The sequence below is a fragment of the Schistocerca cancellata genome, chromosome 5 (assembly GCF_023864275.1).
Source record: "Schistocerca cancellata isolate TAMUIC-IGC-003103 chromosome 5, iqSchCanc2.1, whole genome shotgun sequence".
Taxonomy (NCBI): domain Eukaryota; kingdom Metazoa; phylum Arthropoda; class Insecta; order Orthoptera; family Acrididae; genus Schistocerca; species Schistocerca cancellata.
In genome coordinates this window covers 810,122,868-810,139,779 of record NC_064630.1, presented here as the reverse complement: position 1 = coordinate 810,139,779, position 16,912 = coordinate 810,122,868, and the positions used below count along the sequence as shown (strand labels likewise).

General features: G+C 41.7%; 1 protein-coding gene across 1 annotated transcript in view; it reads right to left on the bottom strand.

Annotated features, from left to right (window-relative positions):
• The window catches only part of LOC126187780 (ribosome biogenesis protein SLX9 homolog), a 74,055-nt gene extending 57,862 nt beyond the window's left edge, over window positions 1–16,193 (bottom strand). The window contains exon 1 of the mRNA XM_049929051.1: window positions 16,062–16,193. The gene's annotated coding sequence lies outside the window, so the exon portion shown is untranslated. The remainder of the gene's footprint in view (window positions 1–16,061) is intronic.
• Between the last annotated feature and the right edge of the window lie 719 nt (window positions 16,194–16,912).

Below are 16,912 nucleotides of genomic sequence, written 5' to 3'. Positions count from 1 at the left end.
AGAATACCCAGACTAATGAACAGGGGTCAATAAGAGGTTCACAAACATACACCACTTATTTCCCGAAGCACCCGTTTCTGAGCCAAAACTGTCCTTTGAGAATGGGAAGAGTTACCACAAAATATAATACCATACATTATAAGTGAATAAAAATAGGCAAAGTAGACTACTTTTGCTGTCGAACAATCACTTACTTCAGATACCATTCAAATAGTAAAAATGGCAGCATTACATCTTTAAACAAGCTCCTGAACGTGGGCTTTCCATGATAGTTTATCTATCTGAATATCTACAGATTTCAGCTTTTCAGTTTCACTAATCATATGCCCATTTTGTGAAATTAAAATGTTGGGTTTTGTTGAATGGTGATGGTTGGTCAGTTGGTTGGTTTAGAAGAGGGAGAGGGACCAAACTGCTAGGTCACCAGCCCCTCGTTCCGATTAAAATAATTCCACAAGGGTGAGAGTAAAATAATCGAGACATACAAAAGACAGCTGGAAGAAAGGAGAAAACCACAAAAATGACAGAAGGGCAAAAAACACAAAAATGGACAAAATCGGACAAGAAAACCAAGAGAGATGCAAGAAACATGTAGAAGACATCAAAAGAAGAGAGCAGATTACCATGGCTGGCTGACCATAAGAATAAAAAGGAGAAGCCAGCCACTCTGCAACACATTAAAACCTCCCACCCTAAAAGCACTAGGGTGGAGGACACAGAGCGACAAAGGACATGTGCTATAACTTAGATCAAATAATAAAACCCACCCTCACGAATAAAACATAAAACTAAAGGTGCTGTTGAGGCATTGGCACCCAACACCGAAGGTAGGGTGTTGGGAAAGTTAAAAGTCTGCCGCTGAGTGGCTAAAAGTGGGCAGTCCAGCAAGAGGTGGACTATCGTCATTTGTGAGCCACAGTGACACCGAGGTGGGATCTCGCAACGGATGAGGTAACCATGTGTTAGCCACATATGGCCAATGTGGAGCCGGCAGAGGACAATTGATTTCCTGCGAGAGGCCCGCATGGAAGACTTCCACACATTCATAGTCTCCTAAATGACATGCAGCTTGTTGTGCCACTCCATCTCCCAAAGCCAAAAAACCCTGCGGCGTAAGACAGAATGCAGGACAGTTTTGGAGATGCCTGTCTCCAGAAGTGGTTTCCGCGTACCCTGTTTGACCAGCCTGTAGGCAAATTCGCTGCCTGGGATTCCGATGTGTCCTGAGGTCCACACAAACACCACTGAACAACGGGACATTCCAGGTCATAGATGGACTCCTGAATGGATGGTACCAAAGGATGGCGAGGGAAGCACTGGTCGATTGCTCACAGGTTGCTCAAGGAGTCAGTACACAGGAGAAATGACTCGCCAGGGCACGAGTGGATGTGCTCAAGAGCACGAGATTATGGCCGCCAGCTCTGCAGTGAAAACACTGCAGCCATCTGGCAAGGAGTGCTGTACGTGAACCATAATTGTAAGCCCGACCTGGAGCCACCAATGCTGGAAATGAACTGCCACGGTTGGGAAAAGGAGATGGTAATACGGATGCACAAGAGAAATACGAATGTGAGCAATGTAACTGGCGAGCAGTTGTGCACACCTAATCTTCAATGGAGGGACTCCGGCCTCCACCAGGACACTGGTCACCAGACTCATTCTAAAAGCTCCCATGCTGGGCAAACACCACAGTGGTGTACAGAACAGTCATTCTTCCCCTCGCTTCATGTGTGAATGGAACAGGAAGAAACCCTAATAACTGGTACAACAGTATGTACCCTCTGCCATGCACCTCACGGTGGTTTTGCAAAGAGTAGATGTAGATGACAATGATCTCTAATATTTCAAAGCACCAAATTTTCAAGCATATATCACTACATAACTAACAATAATCATTAGTAAAGTCACAGTAGTACATAATTAACAAACACAGTGTTGTCACAAAATGTGCTTAGATTAGACCTTATAATTTACACGCCAATATATTTTTCAGTGAGATCTTGGAATTTTTTCCATTTATTGCTCCTGTTTAAATATTTGAAATGCACTATCACAAAGAAAGGCACATTTGCTGACCATTTTTATCTGAGTAATAAGCTGATGCACAGTCTCAGTAAACCTTAAACCTTCTGGTTTTGTCTTTTGCACCGCCAAACCATAAACCAGACTCCCATAGTCAAGGTGGGATTGAACAAGGGCTCTGTAGAGCTACAGCAACGTAGAGCGATCTGCACCCCAGTTGGTGTTGCTCAGGCAGCGGAGAGCATTGAAGTCCTGCCAGCACTTCTGCTTAAGCTGAGGAAGGTGAAATAGCCAAGTCAATCGGTCATCGAAAACGAGTCCTAAGAATCGATATGTCTCCACTACAGTGAATGGATCATCATTAAGGTAAAGTTCTGGTTCTGGATGAATGGTGCGACACAGACAGAAATGCACGACACACTATTTCGCGTCTGGAAACTGGAAGCCGTGGGCTACAGCCCATGACTGCACCTTGTGAATGGCTCTCTGTAGGCGCCACTCAGCAACACCAGTACTGGAGGAGCAGTACAAAATGCGGAAGTCAATTGCATACAGACAAGGTGAGACCGACGGCCCTACAGCTACTGCTAGGCCGTTAATAGCCACTAAAAATAGAGAGACACTCAATATGGAGCCCTGCAGAATGCCATTCTCCTGAATACGGGGGTGGGGAACTATGGAAGGCACCAACTTGGACAGTACACAGTGACAGGAAGTTTTGGATAAAAATCGGGAGCGGGCCCTGGAGACTGCACTCATACAATGTGGCAAGGATGTGATGTCGTCAGGTCGTGTCGTATACTTTATGCAAGTCAAAAAAGACGGCAACTAGATGTTGGCATCTGGAAAAGGCTGTTCTGATGGCAGACTCGAAGGACAAAAGATTATCCATCAGTGGTAGAGCAACCCTGGCGGAAGCCACCCTGACATGGTGCTAGTAGGCCACACGACTCCAGAACCCAACCAAACTGCCAACACACCGTATGTTCCAGCAGTTTACAAAGAAAGTTGGTGAGGCTGATGGGCCGGTAGCTATCTACATCAAGTGGGTTTTGATCGAGTTTGAGCACAAGAATGATGGTGCTCTCCCGCCATTGTGACGGAAAGATGCCATCGCACCAGATCGGGCTGAAGATGACGAGGTGACATCTCTTATAGTCAGACAAGAGATGTTTAATCATCTGACTGTGGATCCGATCCGGCCCAGGAGCTGTGCCGGGGCAATGTGCAAGGGTGCTGAGGAGCTCTCACTCTGTAAATGGGGCGTTATAGGGTTCACTGTGGCATGTAGCGAACGAGAGGACTTTTCTTTCCATCTGCCGTTTGAGGGTGCAAAAGGCTGGGGGCTAGTTCTCTGGCACAGAGGCTCGAGCATAGTACTCAGCAAAGTGCTCAACAATCGCATTTGCGTCAGTAGATAACACAACATTGATGTTAATTCCAGGGACACCTGTTGGGGTCTGGTACCCAAAAAGACATCTGATCTTCATCCAGACTTGGGAAGGTGATGTATGACACCCAATGGTCTACACATACCGCGCCCAAGAGTCCTCTTTCCATCATTTTATAAGTTGGCGAACGCGGCCACAGACCCGCTTAAAGGCTATTAGGTGCTCTAGGGAAGGGTGCCACTTATGCCACTGTAGAGCTCACCAACGCTCTTTAATTGCTTCAGCAACTTCTGGCGACCATCAAGGAGCTGTCTTTAACTGGGGCACCCGAAAGAACGAGGGATCATGTTTTCCGCCGCAGAAACAGTCGTCGTTGTGACATGCCCAACGTCAACATCGATAGCACCATGTGGGGGAAATTCAGCAGTAACAGCAGAGGTGAAGGCTTCCCAGTCTGCCTTGTTTATAGCCCATCTGGGTAGGTGCCCGTGGTCATGATGCCAGGGGAATGACGGGAAGATGGGGAAGTGGTCACTACCACACAGGTCATCATGTGCTCTCCAGTGGATAGATGGGAGAAGGCCAGGACTGCAAACCGAGAAATCAATGGCTGAATATGTGCCACACTGAAATGTGCGGGGGCACCTGTATTTAAGAGGCAGAGGTCAAGTTTTGACAGTAAATTTTCGAACTCCCTACCTCGGCCAGAAGCATTGTGCCACCCCACAAGGGGTTATGTGCATTAAAATCTCCCAAAGGAAAGGTTTAGGGAGTTGATCAATCAGTGCAGCCAATACGTTCAGGGGTACTGCACCATCTGGAGGAAGATATACATTGCAGATCATTATTTCCTGCGTTGTCCATATCCTGGCAGCCACAGCTTCAAGAGTGGTTTGAAGCGCCACAGGTTCAATACATATTGAGTTCAGTACATAGACACAAACTCCACCTGACACTCTATTATAGTTGCTAGGGTTCCTGTAATATCCGTTATAGCTGTGGAGGGCAGGGGTCTACATTGCTTGGAACCAGGTTTCCTGGAGGGCAATGCAGAAAGCAGGTGTAAAGCTTTACAGTTGCCATAGCTCAGCCAGGTGGTGGAAAAAACTGCCACAATTCCACTGGAGAATTACGTGATCTTGAGACTGGGAAATGAGGCATGAAACACTCAATGAGGCAGTCTACACCCAGGGTCACCTGCTGCCACCAGATGAGTACCTGTGCCACTGACATCCATTGTGTTTGAGGGCCCAGCGAGGCATAGTATACACCACACAGCGAGTGAATTTCCCTGCACAACACGCAGTTCTGTAAAATTTGGAATAGATGACAGGTCAAACGCAATAATGGGGACTGTATAATCGTTACTGGAAGGTGAATATAGCTCTGGGAATTAAGCTGGAAATCGAGACCAAAATCAGGAACCAAGTTCAGGTTATGGTCTGCACCAAAAGGGCCAGCCATCTGGCAAAAAGTCAGAGGAGGTATGAGATAGTGAAGAATAGGTTTGCGGCACAGAAAGAGGAAGTAGTGCAGTAAAGGTTGGGGCCCCCCTTGTAACCACGCATCTACTCACCAAGGAGTGGTGAGCCCCCTGAGGGTGATGTTTTATCCTTCAGTCCCAAGACTGGCCTGATGACACTCTCCATGCTGGGCTACCCTGTGAAAGCCTTTTCATCTCTGTACAACCAAAACAACTACATCCATTTGAACCTGCTTACTACAGTCAAGGCTTCACCTCTTTACAGTTTTAGCTGGTACCTTGGTGCCTCAGAATATGTTCTATCAACCAATCTCTTCTCTTAGTCAATTTGTGTCACAAATTTCTTTTTGTTTCAATTTGATTCAGTACCTTGCCATTAGATATTTAATCTACCCATCTAATCGTCATGGATTATTTTATAGCACCACACTTTGAAAACTTCTATTATCTTTTTGTCTGCCCTGCCTTCATTCACTTTTCACTTTCATACAAGGTTGCACTCCACACAGTCAATTTCAGAGATGACTTCCTAAACTTAAATTTGAAATTGTCAAATTTATCTTTTTAAGAAATGATTTTCTTGCTATTGGTATATGCATTTCATATCCTCTCTACTTTGGTCATCGTCATTTATTTTGTAGCCCAAATAACAAAACTCATCTCATTTCCCAATCTAATTCCTTCAGCATCACCTGATTTAATTCAGCTAAAATCCATTGACCTCATTTTATTTTTGTTCATGTTCATCCTAAAACTATTTTCGAAAGGCTACCTGTTCCATTCAACAGCTCTTTCTAGTCCTTTTTTCTCTCTGACAGAATTACAGTGTAGTCTGTAAACTACAACAATTTTCTTTTCCTTGAACTTTCAATTCCCTTTCCAAATATATTCTAGGTTTCTTTTAGTGCTGTTCAATGTACAGACTGAAGAACAGTGCAAATAGGTTACAATGTTGTCTCACTACCTTCTCAACCAGTGCTTCCCTCTACTGTCTTTCAGATCTTAGAACTGCTCTCTGAAAGAAATCGTAGGGTCAGTACTGCCTCACATGTTTGTATGTTTCTTCAGAAATCAATCTGATCTCCTCTGAAGTCTTCTGTAAATAATTCATGTCAGCATTATGCAACCAATTACATTCTTCTTAAATTGTTTTGCCTGTCTCATAAATCTTGCACACCAGGTGGAACAGTTCTGTCATGTAATTTAAAATTTTGGTTAAGTGACAACCTACAGCTGTTAAGTACTTGAGAAAGTGCATTATTAATCATCAGCTGTTTATAATAAACAGTCCCAGACCATCATCATAGATCAGGTGAAAGAATATTTCATGTACCATGCAGACTCATGTAACATTGTGACAATGAAAGTCAATGGTAAAGCGCAGCATTTACAATAGTTAAACAGTAACTATGATATTGTGTAATTATTGGAAATGCTGCACTCTACTATTGACTATAGACTTCCACTTTGGTAATACTGATGTTACATGAAATATGCTTTCACTTTACATCCAGTGACGATGGTCTATAACTGAAGCTGGTACACATGTAGGTTCATAATAAACAGCTGATGGTTAAAAACACATTTTCCCCAAGTGCTGCTATACTGTGTTATACCAAGTATCTCAATAATTGTGAGAAAATGTTTTCTTCTCCAGGGGCCTTTTATTGGCTTCAGTCATTCTGTGGACTGTCTTATTCTTCTCACAACATTATTTCTCTCATCTCATATACATCTACTTTCCTTCCCTTAACACTATTTTCAAGTCTGACTGATACATAAGTCAAATAGTGGAACATCAACAATGTAGGGAAAGACAGATTGCTACTTACCACAAAGGAGACATTTTAAGTTACAGACAGGCACAGTTAAAAAACGCTTACATAAAGCTTTCAGCCACAGCCTTAATCACCAAAAGAGAAACACACACCATTCATACACACAAGCAAGCACACCTCATGCACAGCTGATCATCAGCTCCAGTATTCCAGTTCAAGATGCTGGAGATGGCGGTCATGTGTGTACGAATGGTGTGTGTTTGTCTTTTGCTGATGAAAGCTGTGGCCAAAAGGATTATGTAAGTGTCTTAATTGTGTGTGCCTGCAACTTAACATGTCTCCTTTACAGTAAGTAGCAATCTACACTCCTGGAAATTGAAATAAGAACACCGTGAATTCATTGTCCCAGGAAGGGGAAACTTTATTGACACATTCCTGGGGTCAGATACATCAAATGATCACACTGACAGAACCACAGGCACATAGACACAGGCAACAGAGCATGCACAATGTCGGCACTAGTACAGTGTATATCCACCTTTCGCAGCAATGCAGGCTGCTATTCTCCCATGGAGACGATCGTAGAGATGATGGACGTAGTCCTGTGGAACGGCTTGCCATGCCATTTCCACCTGGCGCCTCAGTTGGACCAGCGTTCGTGCTGGACGTGCAGACCGCGTGAGACGACGCTTCATCCAGTCCCAAACATGCTCAATGGGGGACAGATCCGGAGATCTTGCTGGCCAGTGTAGTTGACTTACACCTTCTAGAGCACGTTGGGTGGCACGGGATACATGCGGACGTGCATTGTCCTGTTGGAACAGCAAGTTCCCTAGCCGGTCTAGGAATGGTAGAACGATGGGTTCGATGACGGTTTGGATGTACCGTGCACTATTCAGTGTCCCCTCGACGATCACCAGTGGTGTACGGCCAGTGTAGGAGATCGCTCCCCACACCATGATGCCGGGTGTTGGCCCTGTGTGCCTCAGTCTATGCAGTCCTGATTGTGGTGCTCACCTGCACGGCGCCAAACACGCATACGACCATCATTGGCACCAAGGCAGAAGCGACTCTCATCGCTGAAGACGACACGTCTCCATTTGTCCCTCCATTCACGCCTGTCGCGACACCACTGGAGGCGGGCTGCACGATGTTGGGGCGTGAGCGGAAGACGGCCTAACGGTGTGCGGGACCGTAGCCCAGCTTCATGGAGACGGTTGCGAATGGTCCTAGCCGATACCCCAGGAGCAACAGTGTCCCTAATTTGCTGGGAAGTGGCGGTGCGGTCCCCTACGGCACTGCGTAGGATCCTACGGTCTTGGCGTGCATCCGTGCGTCGCTGGGGTCCGGTCCCAGGTCGACGGGCACGTGCACCTTCCGCGACAACATCGATGTACTGTGGAGACCTCACACCCCACGTGTTGAGCAATTCAGCGGTACGTCCACCCGGCCTCCCGCATGCCCACTATACGCCCTCGCTCAAAGTCCGTCAACTGCACATACGGTTCACGTCCACGCTGTCGCGGCATGCTACCAGTGTTAAAGACTGCGATGGAGCTCCGTATGCCACGGCAAACTGGCTGACACTGACGGCGGCGGTGCACAAATGCTGCGCAGCTAGCGCCATTCGACGGCCAACACCGCGGTTCCTGGTGTGTCCGCTGTGCCGTGCGTGTGATCATTGCTTGTACAGCCCTCTCGCAGTGTCCGGAGCAAGTATGGTGGGTCTGACACACCGGTGTCAATGTGTTCTTTTTTCCATTTCCAGGAGTGTATGATACAGAAGTCATTAAGATATCAACTGTACTTCCAGAGCAGTGAAAACCATTCTGAGATAGCAGCAATAAAAATCAAAAACTTAATTACAGCTGCTGTATAGACCTCCTATTCCCCACCAGGAAATTTAGCATAATTTCTGGAGAAAATGGAATGGTTCTCAAACAAGGTAAGTTCTATTAGGTCTTCGGTATTCTGTAATGTTTATTTCCTTAGTAAATGTAAAAAGTAGACCACTGTATTGAACTTCATCAGGCCATACAACTTTACTGTTACAGCAAATCTGGACTGACAGAAGCATCCGAGACCATGTGACCACCAAACTGCCACCATTCAACCTAACACAGACCTCGAACTACACTGTCACCACAACCTATAGTCCATAAACTACTAAAGACACATAAGAAATACTGTTAGTGCATGTCCTCTTTCCTTTTGTGTGTGTATGTCGTCACAAGCCACACTGTCATTATGTTATGGGACACAGCTGACATCCAGTATCCATAGAATCAATCACCCTATAAATTTTATAACAAGGACCAATCAATCAGAGATGGACCAAATATTGAGTGATATACTGAAACCCCTATTTTACATTTTCGTGCAGCCCAGTCTTTAAAAAAGGAAAAATAGACGAAAGTTCAGAATCGAGGAAAATGCTAAAGCCTCCCAAAATAAGAGCAAAATCACAATTAATTGGCATGTATATGATAAAAAATCGCAATCCTCTGCAATACTTTCTATAAAATCTGTCTAAGTGAAGAAAATTAAATGTGCGATACAATGTTTATACTATAATATGTGGTAACGAATTTCGTCAGTTCTTAAAAAAATCACAGATATGCAATGGCAAGTAAAAACTCATCAAAAAACTGAAATTGGTACCTGGGTACAAGGCAATCGAGCTATTTTCCAACATGCTATGTCCACAAACTACACATTCAACGCACGCATTTTTGAGATATCATCCTTCGTGCTCACCCAGAAAAAAAGCAAAAATTGACAAATATGTTGAATTAAACCAAAACCATCGCAGCAGCTAAGGGGTTAAACAATAAACATAAATGTGAACATCATCTTAATGAGAAAATTTGGCACCATTATTGTTACTGTTTAATGCTTTTCTTATGAGCCGCACTTCATATGCTCATCAGCATTAAATTGTTATTTTAGGCTTGATTAGAGAAACAGAGACATGAAAAAATGAGTTTACTTCCCCAGATGACATTACAAGCTTGTTAGAAGTTAGCTCAGTGAATTTCTGTACACTGCCTAAAATGTAAATGTGAAAGAAAGCTCAGGTGCTACAGTTTTGCAACACGCCCTAACTGGTGCCAGTCTTTACGATCTACAGTGTGTGGTGTGCATGGTGCAAAGTGTATACATGAGTAGTGTACGTAGTTGTTGCAACTGTATCGTGTCAGATTTGAACACGAAAGTCTTTAAAAATGTGCCACTGCAAAACCCTTGTTCTATTTCCATGTGACATCTCTGCGATAGCACATCATCTGCACAAGAAGTATATTTGCAGCACTTTACAAAATGCTTTCACCTCTAACTGCACTCCCATTGTTGAAGGACCACTCCCCCTCTTCACATGTCCAGTAGGCAAGCTCATTTCACATGTGTTAGTGTGGTGTAGTGGCTGCGCTGGCTATTGGGTGACTTAACAAGTCACCATCCAACAACAGCTCACCAGCCAATAAGAGTTCACTAGCCAGAAATGGGTGATGTTTCCTCTATTATGACCATCATATTCTTCCACATTCAGTGTTTGAATTTAAAAGGTTGACAATTGATACTGTTGCTGAATACAGCATATCGGAAATAGATGCAAAAAGTTTAGACCAAGTTATAAGTGGCATAAGAAAAGATGGTGGCTGAACCTCTTTGTCATGTATTGATTCGGTCCTGAACACTTTGTGTCGACTGTCTTGTTTTTCCATTGCCACTGCAACCTAGCAGTAGCTGTATCATAATTGCACAGTTAAGCTAAATGTTGGAAGTTGTGGTGACAACACTGATCATGAATTAGACCAGCATTTCCTTTCTCACATCTCACCTCACCGCAACTGCCTAAAATATTCCCTTAACTCCACCGCCATCCATGATACAAACCATTTGTCTTTTGTGTCACATCAAAGGTCAATAGGAAGAAAACATTATGAAGTCAAGCAGGACATCAGATAGGAACTTAGAATCGAGGCAACCTTACTAGGAAGAAATGCAAAATCAAGGAATTTTTAGCATTGATCTTATGTGCTTTCACAGGTGCTATGAGTTTATGGCATAGAATGACGAAAAACATAAAACTGGAGGGCATATAATCGAAGTTCCACAGTACACATAAATTCATGTTGTCTATAAAAGTTATACAGAATTCAATGACCATGAAGCTTGAATAGTTAAGATTAATTTCAGAACTATTAAAGAACAGCACGCTCAAAGTGCAGGAATTTTCATCACGATAGCATAAACTACTTTAATTCATCACCAATGAGAGAAAATTGGTCTGATGATAGAAAATTCAGCACTTACAGGTTCTACATAAATTCCGGGAACACTTTCAATTATTTATTGCATAAGAACTAAACATTGTACGGATGTCATACATACTGCATTTTGAAGAGAAACTCTGAAAGTATTTTTTTACAAACATTCCATATGCAAACCATGAGTGACCCGGCAGATGTCAGTACAGTAATCGAATTCTTGCCATACCCGTCCCAGCATGGCAACATCAATTGTGGCAGTCGCTTCCCGTATTCTCTCCTGGAGCTCTGCTACACCACACGGTAGAGGCGGTACATACATCAGATCTTTAATGTGTCCTTCATTGAATAGCCTTTGAACTCTACACTATGATTTACTGTTAAATGATGAAAACCCCTACTACCCAAATCCGTACATGAAGAAAAACAATCCAACTGTAGCTGACCCCTCTGCAATACACTTCTCTATTAACCCACGCAGAAACCACATAAGAACACCCACCCCTGGAGACAACAGCCTCCACACACGTTTCGATAGGATGGTCACCCCACTCATGCTTAATCTTCTCAAACTGCAATTCATCAATTTCTCCAATTACTCCCAGCCCTCTAAATACACCTCTACCAAAAAAACCTTAGTATGTACCTCACGACAAAAAGAATACCAATCCAGGACACACCTATCAGTCACACTTTTATCGTGCATGCAATAGAATAACAATAACACCAATGACTAGTTAACAACACAATATCCTGCGAGGCTAGCCTAGATTGCTTTAACCAAGAAATCTCCTAACGGACCTCCAAACATTATCATGACGATACCCTCACACATAAAGTTCTCTGTTCAATAAACAGGACCTCCTGTTAATTGCATCGACGCACCACACTGGTAACACCGAACACACTGGGAAATTACACCGTACAACTTTAGAACATTGTGGTGGCAGCCATATCCTGCACTATCGCAGCCAACAACAAACAAATGTTAAATTTCATGGTTAGATTACACCTAGAAATGAGTGACAAACACAAAACTTAACTCAACAAATAAATTTCAAAAATAAACTAAAAGCCCCCCCCCCCAAAAAAAAAGAAATTGTTATCCAGTAACTACTGAAATTAAATAACCAATTTACATGCGACCAAGAACCTACAAAATCACCAAAAACTACATAGGGAAAACTCCATTGCAGCATTACCATCACTCAAAACAAAAAAAATAAAAAATAAAAAAATAAAAATAATCTGACATTAGCGTGCGTCACTACTTCCTCCAGCATGCCCGCTACAAACACAATCAGTTTCAAAGCCTCTGTGATGTCACACAAAACCACATACTTAGGCCTACGTCTCTGTCAGATCATCTTTATACAGATGGTTATGGGGCATCGGCTGTTCAGTAGATGATGTCGAATATAAAAAAAAAAACCTTCAGCTGTCTGAATTTCCAGTTGTTAGTTTATTTGAGCAACCAATTTCAGCACTATATTATGTCATTTCAGACCCCCTGACTGATTTATAACAAGAATCCCACCTATGGTCCAGCCAAAATAAGGGTCAGCATCCAGTGATTGTATCTATAGATTTCTTCTTAACAAAGCGATGATTGAAGGGATCACCGTGTTATGAAGAAATCTACGGATACCAGTCACTGAATGCTGGCACTTATTTCGGCTGGACCAGAAATGGGATTCCTCCTACATGTCAGTCATGGGGCCTGAAGATGGTGTAATGTAGTGCTGAAGCTGACTGACGAAATAAAATAAATTGAAATTTAAATGGTGTTTTGATTCGACATTCAACACACTTAAGTCATGGATCAAAGCAGGTATGTGGAATTGCAACCTATGACTGATCTGTAACAGCCATAAAAAAAATAAAAAATAAAATAAAAAAAAACATACTCAGCAGGAACAGATGATATCCCACACAGAAATCCAAAACTGATTGTGCCTCTCCCTCACCCATATGAAACTGTGCACTATAATCAGGTGTCTTTTCTGTGAGTGTTTAAAATATCCAAGTAAAAACTACTTTCAGAGCTAGTGAGAAAGATATAATGATTATCTATCAACCAACTACAAATCCTCCAGTTTTATCAATATACTGGATAAAGTAATGAACAAGAAGTTGATAAAGTTCATTATCAAAATTAAACCAAATTAATTCCCAGCAAGGTTTAGGAAGTCAGAAATCTATCCACTGAGTTAATTAATTAAAAGGGCATTTACACTGTATCAAAAGCAATATACACAAAAAAAGAAAAAAAAAACAGTAAATAGCATGCACATTTTAGGACTAATCTAAAGGAATCAACACGATAAATTCTAACACCCTTCACGTTTGTTTCCATCAGGAACAACTTGTTACACAACCTTATTAACCATTTCGCGGACACATTTTTTGTAGCAGCAAAGCTAATTTTTTTTCCCCATCCTATTAGAATTGTGATCAATTGACTAGGCCTATATTTATTTTTTGATAATTTAATTTTTGTGATTTAGGACCAAAAACTATGCTGGCACACATATCACCACAGCACCTTTGTGAGGTATTAAAACTGTGGTGGTAAATGGATTTCTCACTTCGCTTTTGTGTACTGTTGTGTACTACCATTACACATAAAAAAATTAATGAACGGTGTTTTCTGTTTTTATTTTGTGTATTCTTTTTACTTTATTTAAAAAATATTTGTTACCAATATTCAAGTTTACCTACCACAATGTGAAAACAATCCTTGGAACTTTATCACACAATAATGAGCTGATACAGGTCACAATAATGTATATTGCAGAAGTGAAGCAGTGTGTTCCAACAACAATAGTGATCCCTTGACAAACAAAAACTGATCGTTGTAGCAGTTTTCATACACCTGGTGCAGTGTACTAGCACAAGGAGTCAGGCATAGACAGAGGTGGGAAGAAGTATTCCCAAAAGCTTTGGGATACCCCTAAGTTGGCGTAAGTATGCTTCCCAAGGACCACAAATGACAGATTAATTATGTGGAAAGTATACTTCTCAAGCCCCTTCCAGATACTATTTTGGTGGCAACAATATTTCTCAATAATCATTAAAACACCATTGTTTGGTGGGATATATACTTCCCACAGTCCTGAAGGATATACTTCACTACAAACAGAAGCTACAGTGCAGCGGACTGTCACTAAATGCCAGGGGCATACAGAAGTGGTAACACATATTAAACGCACAAACAAAGCTAACACTCAGTGCGCTGGCTGATGGGAGTGGCTGTACGTGGGAAATGCCTCTGAAGTTGCTCCTGCCAGTCACTGCGCCAGAGTGTCAACTTTGCGCGTACAGTATTTCTTTAAATGGTGTACAGAAAAACATTTAGTAGGAAGTATATCCCCAACAGTCACCGAAATGGTTCATGAGATCCAAGAGAGGAGGGGGGGCAGCACTGGTAGTAAATTTTTAATCTGTTTCCTGTAGAATGATTTTAGATACTGTGTCACTATTTTCAGTGCAATTATATCCAAGACATGATGACTCATCATAAATAAAATCACACATAGGCCTAGTACCCCCATAGGCATCACAGATAAGAAACAATGACATTTACAGTGAGTCATCATGACTTGGATAAGACTGCACTGAAGATAGCTAAAGAGTAGTGAAATCAACCTGCAATAAACAGATTAAAAATGTACAGCTGATGCTGCCCTTTTTCCTATCTTGCATCTCTAACATTCTCCTAACAAAATTGAGCTCTCAAGCACATCATTTACAAGCTTTGCCGGGTCGACAGAAGCGTCCGATCCCACACGTCGGCTTTGACCCGTGACGTAAGGGTGTTGTCATGTGTGACGTCATGACGGCGCGGAGTTTGGTTTGAGTGTGGCTGTCTCCAGTTCTGTTTTATCATATTTTATTTACTTTTCTGATCTGTTTGTTCTATCTCGTGAGATTTTTTTTTTTATTTAAAAACACTTATTACTTATTTTAATTATCTGTTTCCTCGAATTTCTGTTTTAGTTTATTATATTTATCTTTCTGATCTGTTCGTTCTATCCCGTGAGATTTTTTTTTTTTTTTTTTTAAATACAAAAAACACTAATCAGCTACTGAAGCATCTTTATCTTCTATGGGTTGCAGGGGTTACGACCCCTGGGGAGGTGGGTGGGTATTCATGCATGGCTGTCTTCACTTACACGTTGTAGCTACGCAAGGCGTCTAAATTTGTTTATATTTAGTTTGCCCCCCACCCAAAACACCCCATTTCCCGCGCTTGTCCCGTTAGTGTCATTAGGCTTCTTGTGGAAAGTGTGTGTGTTTGTTTTTTTCCGCCATATTTGTGACGTCATGGGTCAAAGCAGACGGGTGGGATCGGACGCTTCCGTATTTCCGCTTTGCCAAATGTCAAGTCCTTTAAATGTTCCTTTCAACCATTCAGAGTCAGTATTACACAGGGACCATCTCTTGCATTTTTCGTAGTTAGTATAGGCCATATTCGTCAAATATTTTATGTTATGTAAAACAATTTTTCTGAATTTACCTTGGAGGTTTTATAATGAAATGTGCGGTAAATATGTCGCGAACGTAGACATCGGACTACGCTACGGACAAATCTAATACCACATAAATTTATTTCGCCTTCACATATATTTGTTAAATCATCGCTCATGTAGATTACCACGAAGCAATACAACTCCGACATCAAATGCTGCTACACATTGTTCTGTTAGCAGAGCAAGATTTTGACGGGAGACAGTCATCATACATCACATTCTAACCAAAAATTGTGACGAGGGCTGACAGTATGACGCAGACTGTTGACGCAGTCAGATTCACAACACAAGATTAAAAGGAAGCTTTCATGTTAACTCAGCCAGTTCATATGTCAGAAAGTGCACAGAATTTGGGAATAAAATTGTTCAAGAAGTTATAAAACATGAAATGCATTGCAAATAAAAAGGCTTCTGATAGATTTCTACTAAAATATCTACAGAAGCTCTATTATTATTCAATAACTGAGATTCTATCACACAGACATGCAAACTCCAGATTGTAATCTACACTGAAACGCATATGATCCAGTGGGTTAATTAAATACACATAATAATATGTAGCTTATATCAAAAACGCAAGTACCCACCTTCTTAGTTACAAATACGATGCTATCAAGATATCTCCAGATGCACTTGAAAGCAACGTTGTGTACACTTGTTTACCCTACACCTGAAATTAGTAAACAACCTGTGAGGATATCGATACCTAAGGCCATCGCCATCGCTGGCGAGCGAGGATTGCAAAATCTGTGACTTGATCAAAGATTGCCGTGCGTACCGAGGTGCCGTGCCCTTATTAACATCTGCCTTTATTTGTATATATGTTACTGCTAAAGTAAGATGATTGGTAAATCATAGAATTAACTGGTGAAACCTAAAACTTACTATCACGTTGTGGTGAAAGTCCGAAATTTCTTATTATATGCATAGATTTCGAACTTTTACCTAGAGACGTTCCTAAATCTTAGGATGTACCCACACCAACTGGTAAAACCGTATTTATTAAGAAAAATCAGCTTAGCAATTTATTGAAATAGTTTATAATTATTGTAAATTTATCTATTTTTAACTTTCTTGCATTCCAATGTGATTATAATGAGCAATATTCCATATTAGTGAAAAATGTTGTACAAAATGTTAACTTGTAACGTTAATTTCTGTTACAACAAGGCAGACTATTGTGGCATTTCGAATTACATAATATGGAAAACGATTTACACAAGCATTTTTTAAATTGAAACTTTTTTTAAGCATTTGCACTTTTTGAACCCTTGTACTTCAACAAACGATTGTTTGGCAACCACTTCCTATAGACTAATTTCTTCTCTTGCTAATTCTTCGCCGTTGATAAAATTTTCCTTGCACAATGTAAATTGGTTCCTAGTGTACAATGACTTCAGTTTACCAGTATTGGTACCAAGTTGATAAAATTCATCAC